At 49.6% G+C, this 19712-nt stretch overlaps 1 protein-coding gene across 1 annotated transcript in view; it reads left to right on the plus strand.

The window, feature by feature from the left end:
* The first annotated feature begins 5213 nt into the window (after positions 1-5213).
* The window catches only part of RALGPS1 (Ral GEF with PH domain and SH3 binding motif 1), a 1949641-nt gene continuing 1935142 nt past the window's right edge, over positions 5214-19712 (plus strand). The window contains exon 1 of the mRNA XM_086924714.1: positions 5214-7319. The gene's annotated coding sequence lies outside the window, so the exon portion shown is untranslated. The remainder of the gene's footprint in view (positions 7320-19712) is intronic.

Raw genomic sequence — 19712 nt, forward strand, 5'->3', positions numbered from 1 at the left:
CAAACCACGGCGCTCACTTTGCCCCCGCACAGCGGATCATCGAATCAATCTGACCGCTCTCATGGTTTAACTCATCTTCTAACAAGGTGAGAATGCGTCCGCCCATGACCTTCGCCGTATCTATACACCCCCCCTGTTGCTAATTTCCATTGTTAATTCCTGTCCACAGATCGTAATTTAAACGGAGAATCAATCATCTAGACGGAGCTCCCACACTGGGCGCCTTAACTAAAACCATAGAATCAGTCTGCAACTTTTTGAATTGCAAGTTGGTAAGTGTCGACCATTGAGGAGGCTTGCCACCCGAGCCCACCAGGGTCCCATAACTAACTATTGCCATATCTTTTCTAGTTCCTTGAAGTTCCTCACCCAACGTACTGAGTGGCCCCTGCCAATTAAATTGAACCCGGAATCTTCCAGCCCTTGGGGTATGCGAGCATGTTATATTGCTAACACTAAGTCTGATCACGCCCATTTTTAGTTTTTTCGAGTCCTGCACCTTGCCAATTTTAGCACTAATCTTCACCAAATCCGACTTTTAGATAGCGGATATACACACACGCTGCCAGTTCCTCACGATCACAGAAATGCCAGCGTTTCACAAAATAGGCACAGCCAAGCAGTACCACTATGACCAACCTGTATGCCACAACCAACACCAACCAACACTATTCACTGCACTGCGATTCCGAATTGCATGACGGTTAGAGTGTGACTAAGTTGACCGTTTACTTTTCACCACAGAGTACGCGATCTAAAAATATTTTTGCCTCTCTGTTTTCCCTGTTTCTCCTTACAGGCATATTGTTTTATGTTACTCCAGGCATATATTAAGTCCTGATGATGATCCCATTATTTTGAGCGCGGGATCGAAACGCCGTTGACTTTGTTCTGTAGACATACAGTTGTTTCATTGTTATTTATATATGTATGCTCTACTCTAGGGAATGCTGCCAATTTAAATTCTAAAGCAGTACCGGGCTTTGCTCAAACCTTCTTTTTGCCTGATGTAAACTGTTCTTTCTTCTGCACCCTTTCTCAGAACCCTTTCTCTATTGCTTAGTACAGCACAGGCTTGTGCCTTACTTCAAACACTAAATGTTTGATGCTACATTGTAACGTATAAATTGACTACTTGTCATATATTCCCTAATAAATTCTTTGCCCGGCTGGGTATAAGAAAAGTGTACATATTGTCCGATTGTGGTCTTTATGTCATGGTTTTGAAATACTGTTCTAGGCTTAGGACCTTTGTTTTTTGAAATACTTGATACCCATGGTCCCAAGCCATTTAGTGGATCCCCCTTGTTTGTTTAAAAGACTGGATTCAATCAAGCCAGGCTGAAGACGGCTGGAATGCCAGAAACCGGTCCTCGGAAGCTTGTTTCCGGTCCAGGGAAGGCATGGCTTGGCAGTTCGGGCTGGACTGTTCCCATGAGGTACAGGGTCAGACTGATTTGCATATAGCCATGTTTGAACTGGGGTGGCAGAGTGGGCTAAAGAACAGTGATGGATTAAACCCACATCTTTTTACTGGGTGTGAGTGTTTGATTGGTTCAGATGCTCAGTCCATTACTACCCCCTTTTGTACCGCTTTTGGCCGCCATAAGTGTGGTAGGGTATGCTCAGACGTGAGTCCCTTACTCACTTTGCCACTGGATTCAAGCAAGCCGGGCTGAAGACAGCTGGAATGCCAGAAACCGGTCCTCAGAAGCTTGTTTCCGGTCCAAGGAAGGCATGGCTTGGCAGTTCGGGCTGGACTGTTCCCATGAGGCACAGGGTCAGAATGATTTGCATATAGCCATGTCTGAACTGGGGTGGCAGAGTGGGCTAAAGAACGGTGATTGATTAAACCCAGATCTTTTGACTTGGTGTGAGTGTTTGATTGGTTCAGATGCTCCGTCCATTACCACCCCCTTTTGTACCGCTTTTGGCCGCCATAAGTGTGGCAGGGTATGCTCAGACGTGAGTCCCTTACTCACTTTGCCACTGGATTCGAGCAAGCCGGGCCGAAGACGGCTGGAATGCCAGAAACCGGTCCTCGGAAGTTTGTTTCCGGTCCAGGGAAGGCATGGCTTGGCAGTTGAAAAAATGACAAATGAAAAAAGACTATGAGAAAAATACATTACTTCCTTCTACAGGTCAAATATATATCCACGTGATGGTGATGTGTTATTTAAAAAAAGTTCATTAAAGTAATTTGAACCTTTATTTCTTGTTTTCTCCCTTTTTTTTCTCCTTTTCTTTCAGAGACCAGATTGGGTCATTTTTTGTAAGGGCCTACTCAAGCCCAGGAATAAATAGACTAGCTTATTTTTGCAAGTCTATTTTAGGAAACTAGGCATATGAGTGTAGTAGGGATCAACATAGGTCCTGATGAGTAAAGCAGGGGGGACTGCTTATGAAACATGTCGACCAAGTAGGACATAGTAAATAACCCTACCACAACCCCTTTTTAACATTTCCAGATAGAGAAGTGAATAAATTGTTTTTTTCTAATAGCCAGGGAATTTTTAACATTTCACATCTTTCACCTTTCACATAATCCTTCCACCCCCTACCACTCACATTGTTTTCGCACCACACATAGCCTATCTTCATAACAACAAATGCTCCCGCGTAGTCCGCAGGTAGTAGCACGCCCCGCCCCATAGAGGGAGGGGAAGACCCCCATGATGAAGCATGACACTATGGGAATCATAGTGTGTAAGGAGTATTTTAAAAACACATAGTGCTTTTCCTTGTCAACCACAAGGATCAGCAACACTCACTGTATCTACATCTCACTATATATATGACTCTAACATGAGCCTGACTGCTTTGTGATATGACACCTCAGGTTAATTCAGTGACTTTTTGTGGTTCACCCTGACAGATCCAGTGCCGGGCCAAGCTCCACCTTGTACCCTTGGAGAAATATCTCCCTTACCTTGGCACCTTGGGTCATGTTTTGGGGTCCGGCCCAGTGCTTGTCCCATTTAGTTTCTGAGTGAAGACATGTCCTCGCACGCAATGCACCAGGTGCTGTTGAAGGAAAACAACACTCTAAAAGCCCACTGAGCTCTAGTACATGTTTAATGGAAAAAACAGCAAGCAGAAATAATAATCATAGTGCAGGTTTGCATAACAAAAGATTAGAGCTTCACCATCTGGCTGTTGGGGAATACAACGCTAAGTTCACTTCAGTTTCACGTTTCTTATATACATTTTCTATGATGTGGCAAACCGAGGATAGGCCATGTGATTCCATATGAACCTCTCAATAGCAGCTAACGAGCAAATGCCTAGCTCTTCTTGTCAGTGATTAATTTGTAAAATAAAAGGTGGTGGGGCTCTCCTCAGGAGGCAGCACTAACAGGACCTATGTGCTGGTGCAAACTGCCTACTGACTAGAGCCCCGGCACTTAATAACCTGGAGAAGACTTCGTCTAATGGGTAGAGCTGCTGATTTTGGAGCTGGGGAACCCAGTTCGAGTCTCGGCGTGGCTCAACATCCTGTGGTCTGGGGAAAATCATGTGCCTTAACTGGTGCCGAGGATTAGGTGCTGGTGCTGAGCGCCGGCTCAAATTAAGCATTGCTTCTCGTGGGAAGAATGTGAGAAGGCCTTTGAAAGATAATACAGTGGAGTACAGTAGAAATGTGACTACTCTAAACCTGTAATTCTCGCTTGTTTTTGCCAAACTTAAAACTAGGATTCTCTTACTCAAGACTCCAACATCGGAATACAAGATGGCAGTACATTTAAAATGTGTGTAAATGTGGAATAGTGGAAAGGTTCTGGCATAAAATCGATTTCACAGAACACTGCTGCATAATGTGACCACCCATTTCTGCATATTCATAAGGACCCTAACATTGGTAAAGCACTATAGAGAGTGGTTTGGGGGCTGTCATTATGATGATGAAACCAACATGTACAGGGACATGTGAAATAGTTTCCATATTTCTCAGGTCCCTGCGAAATATGGGCTTTGTACCAGGTCAATGGAGTATGAGACCCTTGGTGAAATCATTATCCCAGACTAACATTTTCATGGTGACAACTTCAACTTGAGTCACACGCAAGTCACTAATGAAAAGAGCACCCTATGAAACATACAGAAATCCTATAATCTTGAGAAATGTAATAATCACTATATTTAATTTATTTCTTAATGTTGTAAAGGAAAATGCATTTTGGAAAATGCACATTTTATTACTATCTGCAAAGTTCTTAGATGCAGAGTTGCGTATAAATTAGGTGAGACAGAGAATCAGTGGGTGCCTCCCACATTCCTTGGAGAGCTCTGCAAGTGATATGCCGCATTCCATCTGGAACAAATATTATATTATCTGCTCAAATGTGGGGAGAAGGTCCTCTGACAATACCTGTTAGTGATTTGAATTATAATACAAACTAACCAAATCGATCTACTTTAGTAGGAAATGAAACAGGAATGTTTATTTTTTTATTTGCTTGCATGTCTTCAAGTATACTACAGGATTTGACCTGAAATATTGTCATGCAGCATATGTGCCAGAAGAAATATATAAATACAATGGGAAGGTTATGACAAACAATTTCAGTACTCTGGTGAGTAAAAAAAGCAAGCAAAGATAACTTGGTGCAGTAGAAAAAAAACACTGCATACTGAAATATCTTTCAGGCAGCATGTGGCAATCAACTAATAATCATTGAAACATGATAATTTACAAAAAATACATTACAACTTTTAAGTCCTTTTCACGCAGAATTCAATCAAGTGAAACAATCGACTGTGTGTTTTTTGATTAAAGAACAAACATTTATTATGCATGCATGATGCCATTAAGATGCGCAGTTACTTTTTGCACGAGGGAGAGTAAGCAATAAGATAGACTTGGCTATACCAAAATGAAGCTGCTCCCAATAATTTTGAATAAATATAAATTAAGGGAATTTTGCAAGCTGCATCAAATTGGGCACACATTAATAGAAACTCTGCTTCAATATTTGTATTTCTTTTATTGTTGCATCAACGTCGAGTTGTGCATACATTAAATACAACGAAATAGGAACTATGCACGTTTTATAGCCTGCTGCATACACTACAGAGTGTGCGGTTATGTGGGCTGAAACTGAGAACGCCGTCCGCGTCGTTGTGCATGCCTCGCCCCGGTCGGGCTTGTGTCTGGGGCCGGTTGCGCTTCTTCCCTGGGCCTGCCTCGGAGGGAGGCGGCGCGAGCTGGAGCCATTGCAGGAGGTGGGCAGAGTCCGGGAGCTGCGGGAGAGGAGACATCCGGCTGCACCTGTCAGAGCCGCCTCCGAGGGACCTGAGGACGCAGCGTGTCTGCGAGAGATCCACCCGCAGGGGGCGCTGGGAGGATACATTGGAACCTGGAGGGGAGTCACTGGAAACACTGGAGGAGCTGGTGAGGATGCGCTGTCACCTGGAGGGGAGTGCACACTGATGTGCACAGAGCAAATGGGAGAGGATACACAGTGACCAGGAGAAGAATTCACTGGCAACAGAGCCGAGGGCATACGTTGTAACCAGAGAATCACCCAAGTTCACAGAGCGACCGTACGAGGATACACTGTACCCCGACCAGAATACAGTGTTACCCAACAGGATACACTGGAGTGATACACTGTCACCCAACGGGAATACACTGGAGTGATACTCTGCCATTCAATGGGAATACACTGGAATGATTCACTGCCATCCAATGGGAATACACTGGAGTGATACATTGCCATCCAATGGGAATACACGGGAGTGATACTCTGCCACCCAACGGGAAAACACTGTCACCAAAAGGGAATATACTGGAGTGATACACTGTCACCCAGAGGGAATACACTGGAGTGATACACTGTCACACAAAGGGAATACACAGGAGTGCTAAAGTGATACACTGCCATCCAACGGGAATACACTGGAGTGCTGAAGGAATACACTGTAACCAGCAGGACCCACACTGCCAGCTGCCCCGGAGGTAGGCTGTAACCTGGAAGTGTGCCTGTAACACCAGAGTACACAGTGCAGCCTACAGGCGAACCACTGCCAGCTGCAGCATTCCATGGGAGATGTCCTGTAGCCTGTTAAGCATCCCTGTAACACACCTGGGCAGGTGCACTGCAAGGAGGTGAAGAATACACTGGAGCAAACGAGTCCTTCAGTGTAGGCTGCAGGAGGGCACACTGGCAGATACACTGGAGCCGGCATCATAACCACTATCAGCTGGAGTATCAACCAGAGAAACAGTGTAATCTGAAAGGGGCACCTGTTACCCCAGAGCACACCTGGGACACAGTGTAGCCTGCTGGCTGTACACCTTGGCGCACAGCAGGTACACTGCCAGCTTCAGCCCGCAAGACGTACGGTGCAATCTGCTTGGGGGTACACCTTGACGCACAGCAGGTACACTGCCAGCTCGACATACATTGCAATCCGCAGATAACGTCAGCCAGAGATACGCTGTAACCTGAAAGACCAACAGTGTACAATCAGAGAGAAACACCGCCAGCAGGAGGAGCCACTGGGGGTGGTTTGAAAGATACACAGTAACCGGAAGAAGGTACAGCCAGCTGTGTGCTGTAACCTGCTGAAGGAACCTGCTGGGGATACACATTACCCTACTGAAGGAGTGTGCAGGGGATATATACACTGTACCCAACTGAAGGAGTGTGCTGGGGATACACAGTACCCTACTGAAGGAGTGTGCTGGGGATACTCTGTACCCTACTGAAGGGTATACACTTTTACCCTACTGAAGGAGTGTGCTGGGGATACACAGTACCCTTCTGAAGGAGTGTGCAGGGGATACACTGTACCCTACTGAAGGAGTGTGCTGGGGATGCACAGTAACCTACTGAAGGAGTGTGCTGGGGATACACAGTACCCTACTGAAGGAGTGTGCAGGGGATACACAGTACCCTACTGAAGGAGTGTGCAGGGGATACACAGTACCCTACTGAAGGAGTGTGCTGGGGATACACAGTACCCTACTGAAGGAGTGTGCAGGGGATACACAGTACCTTACTGAAGGAGTGTGCAGGGGATGCACAGTACCCTACTGAAGGACTCTGCAGGGGATGCACTGTGACCCACTGAAGGAGCCTTCAGGGAATGCACTGTAACCAGGAAGTGAAACGCTGTGGCATTCAGAGGATATATTGGCATCCGGAGGGGGCCGGAGGAGAGACCCCCTATAACCTCCATTAAGCGCCAGCAGGAGATACAGTGGCTTCACGGGGAGCCCACGGGATACGCTGCCTGCAGGAAATGCGCTGGAGCCGCTGCAGGACAGTGGGGAAGATGCTGTGCTGCGGCTGAAAGGAGTCCCCTCCTGCCAGGTGAGCATGCGCCGGCCTCTCTCGCTCTTTCTTCCCTCCGCTACAGGTGAAGCTGAGCCTTCCACGCCCCTCATCAAGTGACTAGTGCAGAGCGTCACACTTCTCATCTTAGAGAATAACTGTAGTACAGCTGCCAACTTGAAGAACAATCTCACCATGTGAGGACGGGGTGTGGCCTAGAAGGGGGCGGGGCCTCATGCTGAGAAGTACCTAGGAGGCACTTTTGAACCCCCCAAACCTTGCTGCGGCTGGTGCCGATGTCCTAGGGCCTTTCCACACACCGTAAATGGGTGTCAGCACTATTTACAGTGATTTTCAGCTCGTTTTCCCTGCCACCCTGTGATATCAGCTCCTCCCTGGGAGACCGTTTGAGGGAAGTCAATATCATGTGTCGCACGGTGGCACCGTGTGAGTTGGCGGGTATGTGCCACTCTTTCCCTCTCAGGGACAACTGCAGCAGGAAACTCAGGAATCATTCCTCAGGGAAAACTGTAGCAGGCCTGCCACATCACTTCTCTCAGTTACACATGCGTTAAGACCCTCCACCCCGCATATGCCCCCTACCAGGGACAGGTGAGCCAGGCCAGCCACACTCCTTCCCTAAGCGAGAGCTGCAGGATGGAGAGACACACACACACACACACACACACACACACACACTCACACTCACACTCACACGCTCCCCCTCTCCCCCCCATGGCCCCCGTCTTCCCTCAGAGAGACAACTGCAGCAAGGCCCTCAACTCTCCCCCCCTCAATCCCCCCCACCCCCCAGACACACTACTGCAGCAGGGCCCTCTACTCTTCCCTCCCATAGACAACTGCAGCAGAACCCCTAGCTCTTCCACCTTCAGAGACAACTGCAGCAAGGCCCTTAACCCCCCTCTACAAGAAAACAGCAGCAGGGCACTCAACTCTCCCCTCACCTCCCTTGAGATAACTGCAACAAGGCCCTCAACTCTCCCGCCCTTGACTCCTCTCTTCTCACTTGCAGGTGCAGTGGGCCCTTTGCACCGCTCTTCACGCTTGCAGCTGCATCAGGCCATTGCACCCCTCTTCTTGCAGCTGCAGCAGGACCCACTGCACCCCTCCCCTCCCTTGCTGCTGCAGCAGGGCCCACTGCACCCCTCTTCTCACTTGCAGCTGCAGCAGGGCCCACTGCACCCCTCCTCTCCCTTGCAGCTGCAGCAGGGCCCACCGCACCCCTCCAGTCCCTTGCAGTTGCAGCTTGGCCCACTGCACCCCTCTTCTCACTTGCAGCTGCAGAGGGACCCACTGCACCCCTCCTCTCCCTTGCAGCTGCAGCAGGGCCCACTGCACCCTCCTCTCCCTTGCAGCTGCAGCAGGGCCCACTGCACCTCTCCTCTCCCTTGCAGCTTGGCTTGACCCACCGCACCCCTCCCTTCGCTTGCAGCTGCAGCGGGCCCACTGCACCGCTCTTCTCACTTGCAGCTGCAGTAGGGCCCACTGCACCCCTCCTCTCCCTTGCAGCTGCAACACGGCCCACTGCACCCCTTCTCTCCCTTGCAGCTGGGCCCACTGCACCCCTCTTCTCACTTGCCGATGCAGCGGGCCCACTGCAACCCTCTTCTCACTTGCAGCTGCAGCAGGGCCCAATGCACCCTTCCTGTCCCTTGCAGCTTGGCCCACTGCACCCCTCTTCTCACTTGCAGCTGCAGCAGGGCCCACTGCACCCTTCCTGTTCCTTGCAGCTGCAGCTTGGCCCACTGCACCCTTCTTCTCAATTGCAGCTGCAGCTGGGCCCACTGCACCCCTCCTCTACCTTGCAGCTGCAGCAGGGCCCACTGCACCCTTCCTGTTCCTTGCAGCTGCAGCTTGGCCCACTGCACCCCTCTTCTCACTTGCAGCTGCAGCAGGGCCCACTGCACCTCTCCTCTCCCTTGCAGCTCAGCTTAACCCACTGCACCCCTCCCTTTGCTTGCAGCGGCAGCGGGCATACTGCACCCCTCTTCTCACTTGCAGCTGAAGCAGGGCCCACTGCACCCCCCTCGCTTGCAGCTGGGCCTATTGCACCCGTGTTGTCACTTGCAGCTGGGCCCACTGCACCCCTCCTCTCCCTTGCAGCTGCAGCAGGGCCCACTGCACCCCTCCTCTCCCTTGCAGCTGCAGCAGGCCCACTGCACCCCTCTAGTCGCTTGCAGCTGAAGTTGTGCCCACTGCACCCCTCCCCTCGCTTGCAGCTGCAGCGGGGTCCGCCACAGTCCTTTCCTCTCAGGGACAACTGCTGGCCAGGAGTCCACTCCTCTCCTCGCAGTGGCGAGAGCTGCAAGTCCTTTCTCACCTCTCTTCTTAGCGAAGAGGCCCCTCCACTCCTCACTGCTGCAGGTCTCTCCGCCCCCCCTCTCCCTACCCCTGTCAGCCCTACGCATAGGACAGAGGCATCCTCGTCTGTGTGGCCAGGGCTGGCTGGAGAACCTTCTGTACCGGCCCCTCCCTTCCCCTTGCCGGAACGGGGTCAGCAGCTCAAGCGCACACACGCACATGCACACACACACACACGCACATGCACACACGCACGCAGATGCACACACGCACGCACGCAGATGCACGCACGCACATACACACACGCACATGCACACGCACATGCACAACGCGCGCACGCACACACATGCACACACGCACACACGAACATGCACACACGCAAATGCACACACGCACATCCCAACCCACCTCTCCCCGCCGCCTGTCACTGACCAGCGCGGCACACCTTCAGACAGACAGACAGACACGTGCACGGCACCGCTGTCCGCAGCCAGGGGCGGGGCCTTGGCTTCGCAGACATTGATCAGCTGATTCCACCTTGGTGACCTTTCAATGCTCGTCACAGCCGCGAGTGTCATCTGTTGTGTCCCCCCTGTCTGCGCCTCGGACTGTTGTGTGTGTGTGTGTGTTTTGTGTAGCCTCACTGGGCAACAAGAGGCCAGTGTAATACAGGACGTGAAGCAAGGGCTCCTCCACAGCAGCCAAAATATTACATTCGGCCATCGCCCAGAGCTGAGCTCCCTCCCCGCATTTCGGGAAAGTCACGTGTGAAATCACAGTCGCACCAGACACCGGTGTAAGAGGGGCGTCTGCGGGGCGGACGGGGGTTGCGGATTAATACCAGTGCTTTGCTTGAAAGAGTGCGAATGTAGGGCCAGGAATGCGTAGTGGCCGCCTCTCGGACAGTCAGCTGCGCTCCAGCATCGAATGAAGGCAGGTTGATGTCACCCAGCGCCACCCACATCCCTCCATCCCTTCTTGGCGCAAATGATGCTTGTGGGAGGCAAGTGATGCTGAGGACCAGTGCAGCTGCTAGGAGGCAGTTTGAATACTGGGGGCCAGTGAGTCTACTGGAGGCCAGTGATGCTGCTGGGAGCAAGTGATGCTGGGAGTCGGCGAAGATGCTGAGAGCAAGTGATACTGGGAATCGGTGATGCTGCTGAGAGCAAGTGATGCTGGGAGTCGGTGAAGATGCTGAGAGCAAGTGATGCTGCTAGTCAGTGATGCTGGGAGTCAGTGGTGCTGCTTAGAGCAAGTGATGCTGGGAGTCAGTGATGCTGCTGAGAGCAGGTGATAATGGGTGTCGGTGAAGATGCTGAGAGCAAGTGATGCTGGGAGTCAGTGATGCTGGGAGTCAGTGGTGCTGCTGAGAGCAAGTGATGCTGGGAGCCAGTGATGCTGCTGGGAGCAGGTGATGCTGGGAGCCAGTGATGCTGCTGAGAGCATGTGATGCTGGGAGTCGGTGAAGATGCTGAGAGCAAGTGATGCTGGGAATCAGTGATGCTGCTGAGAGCAAGTGATGCTGGGAGTCAGTGATGCTGCTGAGAGCAAGTGATGCTGGGAGTCAGTGATGCTGCTGAGAGCAAGTGATGCTGCTGGGAGCAAGTCATGCTGGGAGTCGGTGATGCTGCTGAGAGCAAGTCATGCTGGGAGCCAGTGATGCTGCTGAGACCAAGTGATGCTGGGAGTCGGTGATGCTGCTGAGAGCAAGTGATGCTGGGAGTCAGTGATGCTGCTGAGAGCAAGTCATGCTGGGAACCAGTGATGCCGCTGAGAGCAAGTGATGCTGGGGCTAGTTATGTTGCAGGGAGCAAGTGATGCTAGAGCCAATGATCCTGCGGGGAGCAAGTGATGCTGGAAGCAAGTGATGCTCTGGGCCAGTGATGCTGCAGGGAGCAAGTGATGCCGCAAGGAGCAAGTGATGCTAGGGCCAGTGATGCTGCAGGGAGCAAGTCATGGTGGGGCCAGTGATGCCGCAGGGAGCAAGTCATGGTGGGGCCAGTGATGCTGCAGGGAGCAAGTCATGGTGGGGCCAGTGATGCTGCAGGGAGCAAGTCATGGTGGGGCCAGTGATGCCGCAGGGAGCAAGTCATGTTGGGGCCAGTGATGCTGCAGGGAGCAAGTCATGTTGGAGCCAGTGATGCTGCTGGGAGCAAGTCATGGTGGGGCCAGTGATGCCGCAGGGAGCAAGTCATGGTGGGGCCAGTGATGCTGCAGGGAGCAAGTCATGTTGGGGCCAGTGATGCTGCAGGGAGCAAGTCATGTTGGGGCCAGTGATGCTGCAGGGAGCAAGTCATGTTGGAGCCAGTGATGCTGCAGGGAGCAAGTGATGTTGGGGCCAGTGATGCTGCAGGGAGCAAGTCATGTTGGGGCCAGTGATGCTGCAGGGAGCAAGTCATGTTGGAGCCAGTGATGCTGCAGGGAGCAAGTGATGTTGGGGCCAGTGATGCTGCTGGGAGCAAGTCATGGTGGGGCCAGTGATGCCGCAGGGAGCAAGTCATGTTGGGGCCAGTGATGCTGCAAGGAGCAAGTCATGTTGGGGCCAGTGATGCCGCAGGGAGCAAGTCATGTTGGGGCCAGTGATGCTGCAGGGAGCAAGTCATGGTGGGGCCAGTGATGCTGCAGGGAGCAAGTGATGTTGGGGCCAGTGATGCTGCTGGGAGTAGGTGAAGCTGGGGCCAGTGAATCTGCTGGGGCCAGTGATGCTTGGGGGAGTGGTACTTCTTCACCCATGTAACATGCTCTATAGCAATCAGACTGCCTTGCGAGAGGCTTTCGGAATATATCACATTATAATACACCAGCCATACCGGGCACCTGCCGCCTGATATTTTGCCGTTGCCCCTAATAACGAACCCGCAGCCAGTGCACAGCTATTTTTAGTCTCCTAGTCTAAATCGAGCAATCATGCAAAAATACATTTGTTTGGCTGCCACATTTAAGCCTCCAGAGGTGCAGCGATGAGATGTGCCTTGCACAATCTCCGCACATGCTATCATACCCTCTCTGAAAAGCAGTTGCTCTGTGCGAATAAAGCCGCTCCGCAAAGAAAAGGAGGCAGAATTACAACCCTATCATAACAGAGCCACAGCTGTACCACAACCAACCAACATCCACAACCAAACCGAATCTGTGCCCTAACAGAACCACAACTGTACTATAATAGAACCACAACTGCCTCATCACAAATCCACAATTGGGCCCCAACAGAAACACAGCGTCCTATAAAAGACCCGCAGGGTGCCAAAATAAAACCACCACTGCGCTGTAACAAATCAACAACCGTATACTTAGAAGACACCGCAGTGCCACATCAGGTCCATCACTCCACCGTCACACATACAAATATGCCGATAAACACATACCAGAAGCATAAGCCTGGCATAGAAGAACGTCAAATGCTTTGTTAGAGAACCACAACAGCATAACAATGGATCCATAATTGTACAATAGCAGATCGACCACCGCGCCATAATAGAACCAAAACTGTGCTGTGAAGACTAAAGCCCTCAACCACCACAGTTGTGCTGTAGCAGAACCATCACTGTACCATAACAAAAATATGACTGTCCTATGACCTCTATGTAGAGAACAAAGGTTGAAATGGAACTCGTTCAAAGGAAAATTAAGTATATAGATTGGCAAAATTACTGTAAATGGTATGACTTATATAACATTTCCACAGGTTCTAGTCGTACGTAGTAGTTTATTACATCATAAACCACATTACTCTTTTTATAAGTGTGCATAAGTATTGAGTAATATACTCCTGTGTAAGAACCCACTCCTAAAACTTGGTGAAACAGTAATGCAAACATTACAATGCAGTATTTTTGATATACAAATCACTGCAAGATTTTTTTCAGTGTATTAAAACAGGCCCAAAGTGACCTGTATATGTGTAGATCATGGGAAGGCAATCAGTTTATTTGTGGATTGACATCGTTTCGATTCCACATCCAGGGTCTCACGACAAAATTATACCAGGGGGACACCTGCAAAAGCTCAAAGGGATTAGAACCTGTTCATGGGAATGGCATGAAAAAATTCCAAAAAGCTCAAATGGGACATGGGTTTTCTGCTCTAGACAGGGCAAAAATAACACTCATGAGCAGGCCGGGAGTAAAGCATCAATAAATCAGGGGTTTATATAGCGCTCTACTCACCCGAGAGGGTCCCAAGTAGGGGTGGGCAGAATTTGCGTAGTCGCGATATGCAAAGCTCTACGAAATGGTAAAAAAATCTCTGCGAGCACGCAGAGTTCCGTGAACATGTGGAATTGCTTATTCCGCCTATTCGTGATGCTTTTTTCCTGTTCGCAAACACTGTTTGCGTGCTCGGGGGTAAATATCTTGCGAACATGCATTTTGAAATCGTGAACAAGCAAAAAATTCCACGAAGCCACAGATCTCAGAATTGTTTGCAATTCCGCGTTCTCCGCGGAATGCAAAATTACCATCCAGGCCTAGTCTCAAGGCTTGGGGGTGGGCGGGAGCAGCAGCTCCGGGTCAGTCAAAAAGCCAGGTCTTGAGGCTCTTCCTGAAGGTGTGAAGAGAGACTATGAAGAGCTTGGAGCGTTAGGATGAAGATCTCTTCAATGGATATTCAAGAATATAATATATTTATCGGTTCATGGACCTGGCCACGGAAGCAAGCATGAACCACAAGAATGGGTGATAGTTCATAGTGAACGGAAGGAAAAGAAAAATATATGAATCTTAATGAAACTCAGCAATGGGAACTGAAGCCTCACTTCATGGGTAACTTTATGTCCAAACTAGTACTGGAGGTTTAGGAGATCTGTGACAGGTCCAGTAAAATAGCAAGCTAAGACCAAGGATAAGTCCTGCGGTAGAGTCTCTTTCTCAGAGATAATAGGAACAGCCTGGCGAGGTTGCTGTCACTGCCGGAACAAATGCTCAAAGCCACAGGCATGCCCATATCAAAGATTACTACTCGCGAGGGTGAGGATTGGAATGCATAGCGTTACCAACAAACTGCAGCTTGGAAAGGAATCGAGTTGTGGAATGCAGAAGTGTTCACCCCAAATGATAAAAGGCATAGAGAAGGGATTATCTGTGTTATTAGGCAGACTCAACTACTGTCCTGTGGCCAAATAGAGGTAAACAGTTGATTTTACTGTAATGGAAAGGTCACTTGTGTGTGCTGGCTTATTCAAACACATTCTATAACAGAATCACCACAGTACTGTACAAGATGCATGGACACACCCGAACTGATGGACATGGTCTTCTTAGGGGGGCGCGCTCCCTTCCGGCACATGTTAGGATAGGGTGCTTACTTGATTGGGTTAGGTGTCGTACCTGAGAGTGTCCTGTAAAAATGTACACTACATACCCAGGGCAGGTACAACACTGACCGTGCCACTCGCCTGAGTAGCCTGTCAAAAACGTCTCATACTCAAGGTGGCCTGTCTCACTCCATTGTCACCCCTGAGGGGGCCTTTTGCTACCACCAAACTATGGGTAGGTGAGTGGCCGTGTAGGTACATCGGCGTGTGCACTGCCCGGGTAGGGATGACCCTCATTTGGGTTTTTCCTACCTCAGGGGTCGGCTCTTCTGATGGGACAATTCCTGGGGGTGGCCATTTCCTGTGTTAAGGACGTAGAGCCTGGGGCACTTTCCCACTGTAAGTGCAGTGAGAAAGTGCATGTGCCCTTCATACAAATGTTAGGAAGGGGTTCTTCCCTGAGGTTCTAAAATGTAGGTCAGGTCTGCCATGACTGGTACACGCTCGCACCTACTGTTTTAAGACCTATGTATTTTTTTTTCTTTAAAAAAAAAAAAAACTTAATTTATTGTCCAGGTTTTTAAATCTTGTTGCTCTTTTTTAATAATATTAACTGTATGAAATAACTTTTGGACTCGTTTCTCTGGTAGGAATGCTGTGTTACTGATACTTTTAACCTGTGTAGTTTTATTTATGTATAGTCTTTCATGATATATTTATCAAAATAAAGACTTTTTGAATTGAAAATTGAATTGACCTGTGTCCAGCCTGCCATTGCAGGCTGGTGTGCTCATGCACACCTGTCTGCCCTTGCACTGATGGTTCTCTTAAATACATGTCCAGCCTGCCAATGCAGGCTGGTGTGCGCACCAGCACTGATTGTGCTGCTAAATACGAGTTCAGCCTGCCAATGCAGGCTGGTGTGTGCTTTGCACCCATGGTGCTCTTAAAGACATGTCCAGCCTGCCATTACCGCTGGTATGAGCTTTTGCACCGAGAGTGCTCTTAACTACATGTCGAGCCTGCCATGGCAGGCTGGTGTGTGCTTTGCGCCAATGGTGCGCTTAAAGATGTGTTCATCCTGCCATTGCAGATTATTGTGCGCCCTTGCACCAATGGTGCTCTTAACTAGGTGTCCAGCCTGCCATTGCAGGCTTGGGAGTTTTACACCAATGGTGCTCCTAAAGGCGTGTCCAGCCTGCCATGGCAGATTAGCATGCGCCCTTGCACTGATGGTGCTCTTAAATACATGTTCAGTCTGCCATGGCAGGCTAATGTGCGCCCTTGCACTGATGGTGCTCTTAAATACAGCCTAAAGATGTGTCCAGCCTGCCATTGCAGGCTGGTGTGTGCTTTGCACTCATTGTGCTCTTGAAGATGTGACCAGCCTGCATTGCAGGCTGGGGGATTTTGCACCGATTATGCTCTTAAAGACGTTTCCAGACTGCCATGGCAGGCTGATGCATGCACTTGCGTATTTATTCAGACTGGCCCTTAGAGGAACTTTGACCTCCAAGGGTACGCCTGAAGGGGTGAAGCGAGTGGACGGTGAAAGACAGGGCAGGTACACATATGTGTTCCCTACCCAGATAGTGAGTAATATCCATGTGTGTTTCCACTGCCTATGAAGTTTTCTCCTCCCCTTGGATAACATTGTCAAATGGTTGAAGCCACTTCGGGCTGCAACAGTGGCTTACATTTAAGAACCTCATGATGGTTCTCATCTTTGGCTTCGCAGTGTCAACTCCTTGCCAGTAGTAATGGCGTTTTGTTGTAATTTGTGCAGAAAGGCCACTTCAAGAGGGTGTGCATTTCTGTGCTCTAAATTCTGTGTGCATTGGTGCTTGGCTCCAGTTCGCTTGTCTCCAGTCCGCTTGTAAGTTGCACATCTGAGCATTCCTCAGTGACAGCTATAAAACCCTGGACATGCGACTGGTACAACAGACTTCTGCCATTTGCAGGCCTGCTGGAGAGAATGGAGTAAAAGTTTTTGACACTTGGCCTCTGGAGCCAAATCATGGCCCCACTAAAGATTAAAATCTGCATTTCACAGCCTCATGGCAATAGGACTAAAATTTAGGGGAGACATCTGTGGTTCGAAGGGAGATCCTTTGAACCACCCTCTTCTTCAAAGGGACACTACAGTATCACTACTGGTGCCATATTTCAGCACAGGTGAGATACGCTTATGAGGACGTAGGACCGGAGAACCTGGACTACGTGGTGCATATTTACAGAGGACTCTGTAGTGCACAAAGAGGATTACTGCCATTGGAAGGGAGCGTGTATCCTCCCTGAATGGTGGCTGGCCTGGGCTGACTATCTGCTGCTGTGTGGAACCCTGAACTGTGCTCTCTAAGGGATTGTTGAGCTTTCCTCCTGTTCTTTCGGAAGTCTCAGGAGGATCAAAGGTCTCCCCAGTGTGACCCACACTGTCTACTTGTGGCAATTAAAGCGCAGTGCCCTCAGGAATCCAGATTGTCTGCTGGAACCCAACTGGTAGCACAGCGTAGAACTAAGAATTGTCCCTGGGAACCAGATTGCCTTGTGCTGAGCCCGAAATCTGGCCCGCATCTAAGGCATGTGGCACCCTCATTGTGGGGACCTTGACACGCTTAAGCATCTTGTTGGTGAGCGAACTCACTTGTTGCGGGACCCACATGGCCCACTTCATCCATCGTATTGCATCTCCCTCATGCGACTTGCAAACTGCATGCTCAATGCCTGGGATATCTGGATCACATGTTGCGACCCTCGAAAGTGGGGGCATACTATAGTAGTGCTCATTCTACCTCGTGAAGCATTGCTAAACTTGTGCCTCTGTATGTGACTGGATAGCGACATGCACTGGACGCTGTGCCTCGTTTCCAGGAATGCATGACATTTGCAACTCTTCGTTGTGTGGGTGACCAGAACTGTCTGGTGCGGCCAACATCGACGTGCACCAGACGTTGTCTCTCATTTCCAAAAGGTATTGATTTTGCAGCTCTTTTTTGTATGTAATCGTACTGGTTGTGTGCGACCCATATCATCACGCATCCGATGTAGTGCCCGGAGTGCCTGGGTGCGACTCTCATCAATGTGTCCTCCTTCCGAGAGCCCCCCTGCTTCACTCATATACTGTTCCCTTACTTGGCTCTCAGCACAGCGGATCATCTGCCCCCTCCTCACCTGTCCTTCCCCAATGACACCGTGTTGCCAGGTATTATTGCCCGGCTCTGGCCTGGGGAGCCTGACTGACTGACTGGGCTGGAGGAATGCTTCCAAGAATAATCAGAAGCGGGTCAAGTGACTGTGTCACCCCCCCAGTGCTTCACAGAACTGGGCTGGTGCTGGAAGGCCGTTGGGGACTCCTTTGGCATGACCGCATATTGCCCTGAGCCCGTGTTTGCTCTGCATTTTATGGGTGAACTTCTCCAGTGGTTGCTGCCACATTAGGGTGCTGAATGCGTATGTGCGTGATCGCTTTGATAAGAACTTGTATGATATCCATCGTACCATGTCGATATCCATTGTACCGCATATCAGTGGGGAGTGAGTGTGTGTGGGAGTGACAGTGGGGAACCACCTGTGATTCATGACATTGGACGTAGGTTTGCCTTGTACATTGATTTCTTGGCAGAGAAAAATAAATACATTTTAATGAAACTCCATAATGGGAAGTGAAGGGTAACTTACTTGTGGTAACTTTAAGTCCTAACTAGTACTGAAGGTATAGGAGATAAGTGGCAGGCCCAAAAATATACAAGTCAAGACCTAGGGAAAGGCCCGCAGTAGAGTCTACTGATCAGAGACAATAACAGCATGGCGGGGTTACTGTCACTGTCTGAACCAATGGTCAAAGACGCAGCACACCAATATCAAAGATGGCTACTCGAGAGTGTGAGGCTTGGAATGCATAGCGTTTCCAATAAATTGAAGCTTGGAAAGGAAGCGAGTTGTGGAATGCTGAAGTGTTCACCCAAAATCTGGAAAGGAATAGAGAAGGAATTGTTTCTGGCTTAGGCAGACTGAATTAGTGTTATAGTCACCAAATAGAGGCAAACAGCTGATGGTACTGTAACTGAAAGGTCACTTATGTGTGCTGGCTTATTCAAACACATTCTATAACATAATCATCACAGTACTGTACACAAAGCATCAAGAAGTAGTGTGGCTCACTGGTTAGAGGCGGCAGACCCGAGAGCAGAGAACGGCCCGGGACCAGGGTTCGATTCCCGGCGCGGCAGGTTTCTGGACCAGGGTCAGCGGACTCGATAATTCTCTCGCCTCGGTGCCCACTTTGATCAGCAATCACACTCGGCAACTCTGGGCATTAGCTTGCCTCATCTTCACTAACGGCCCCACCAGACCGCCGGGGATGCCTGGTCTCACCCTGGAGATACCCATTAAGGGACCATCTCTCAGGGAAGCCAGGAAGGGTTTCGCAGCGGTCGAAGCGCCTTGGGACCCTCCGGGTAAGTAGTGCGCTATATAAATGCCTATACATTTACATTTACATTTAACCCCAGCAGAATAAGAATACCACAACAGGAACCACAATTATACTGTAAGAGAACCAAATGCATGCCATTACACAACTACAGTTATTTCACATAACTAATTGTGCTGTAACCGAATCACAAATGTTTGAAAACAGAACAACTGTGTAATAACAGATTTGCAACTTACATTAACAGAACTAGCATGTGCCTTTACAAAACCTCAACCATACCAGGATAGAACTGCAGCCACACTACACCACAGCAGAATCACAAATTTGAAATAACAACCGTAAAAGGTCACAGAAAAATCAGAATGATGCTGTGATAGAACACCTAATATGCCATAAAAGAATTGTAGCCCCACTATGAATGTAA

Source organism: Lissotriton vulgaris, chromosome 5, assembly GCF_964263255.1.
Source record: "Lissotriton vulgaris chromosome 5, aLisVul1.2, whole genome shotgun sequence".
Lineage (NCBI taxonomy): Eukaryota > Metazoa > Chordata > Amphibia > Caudata > Salamandridae > Lissotriton > Lissotriton vulgaris.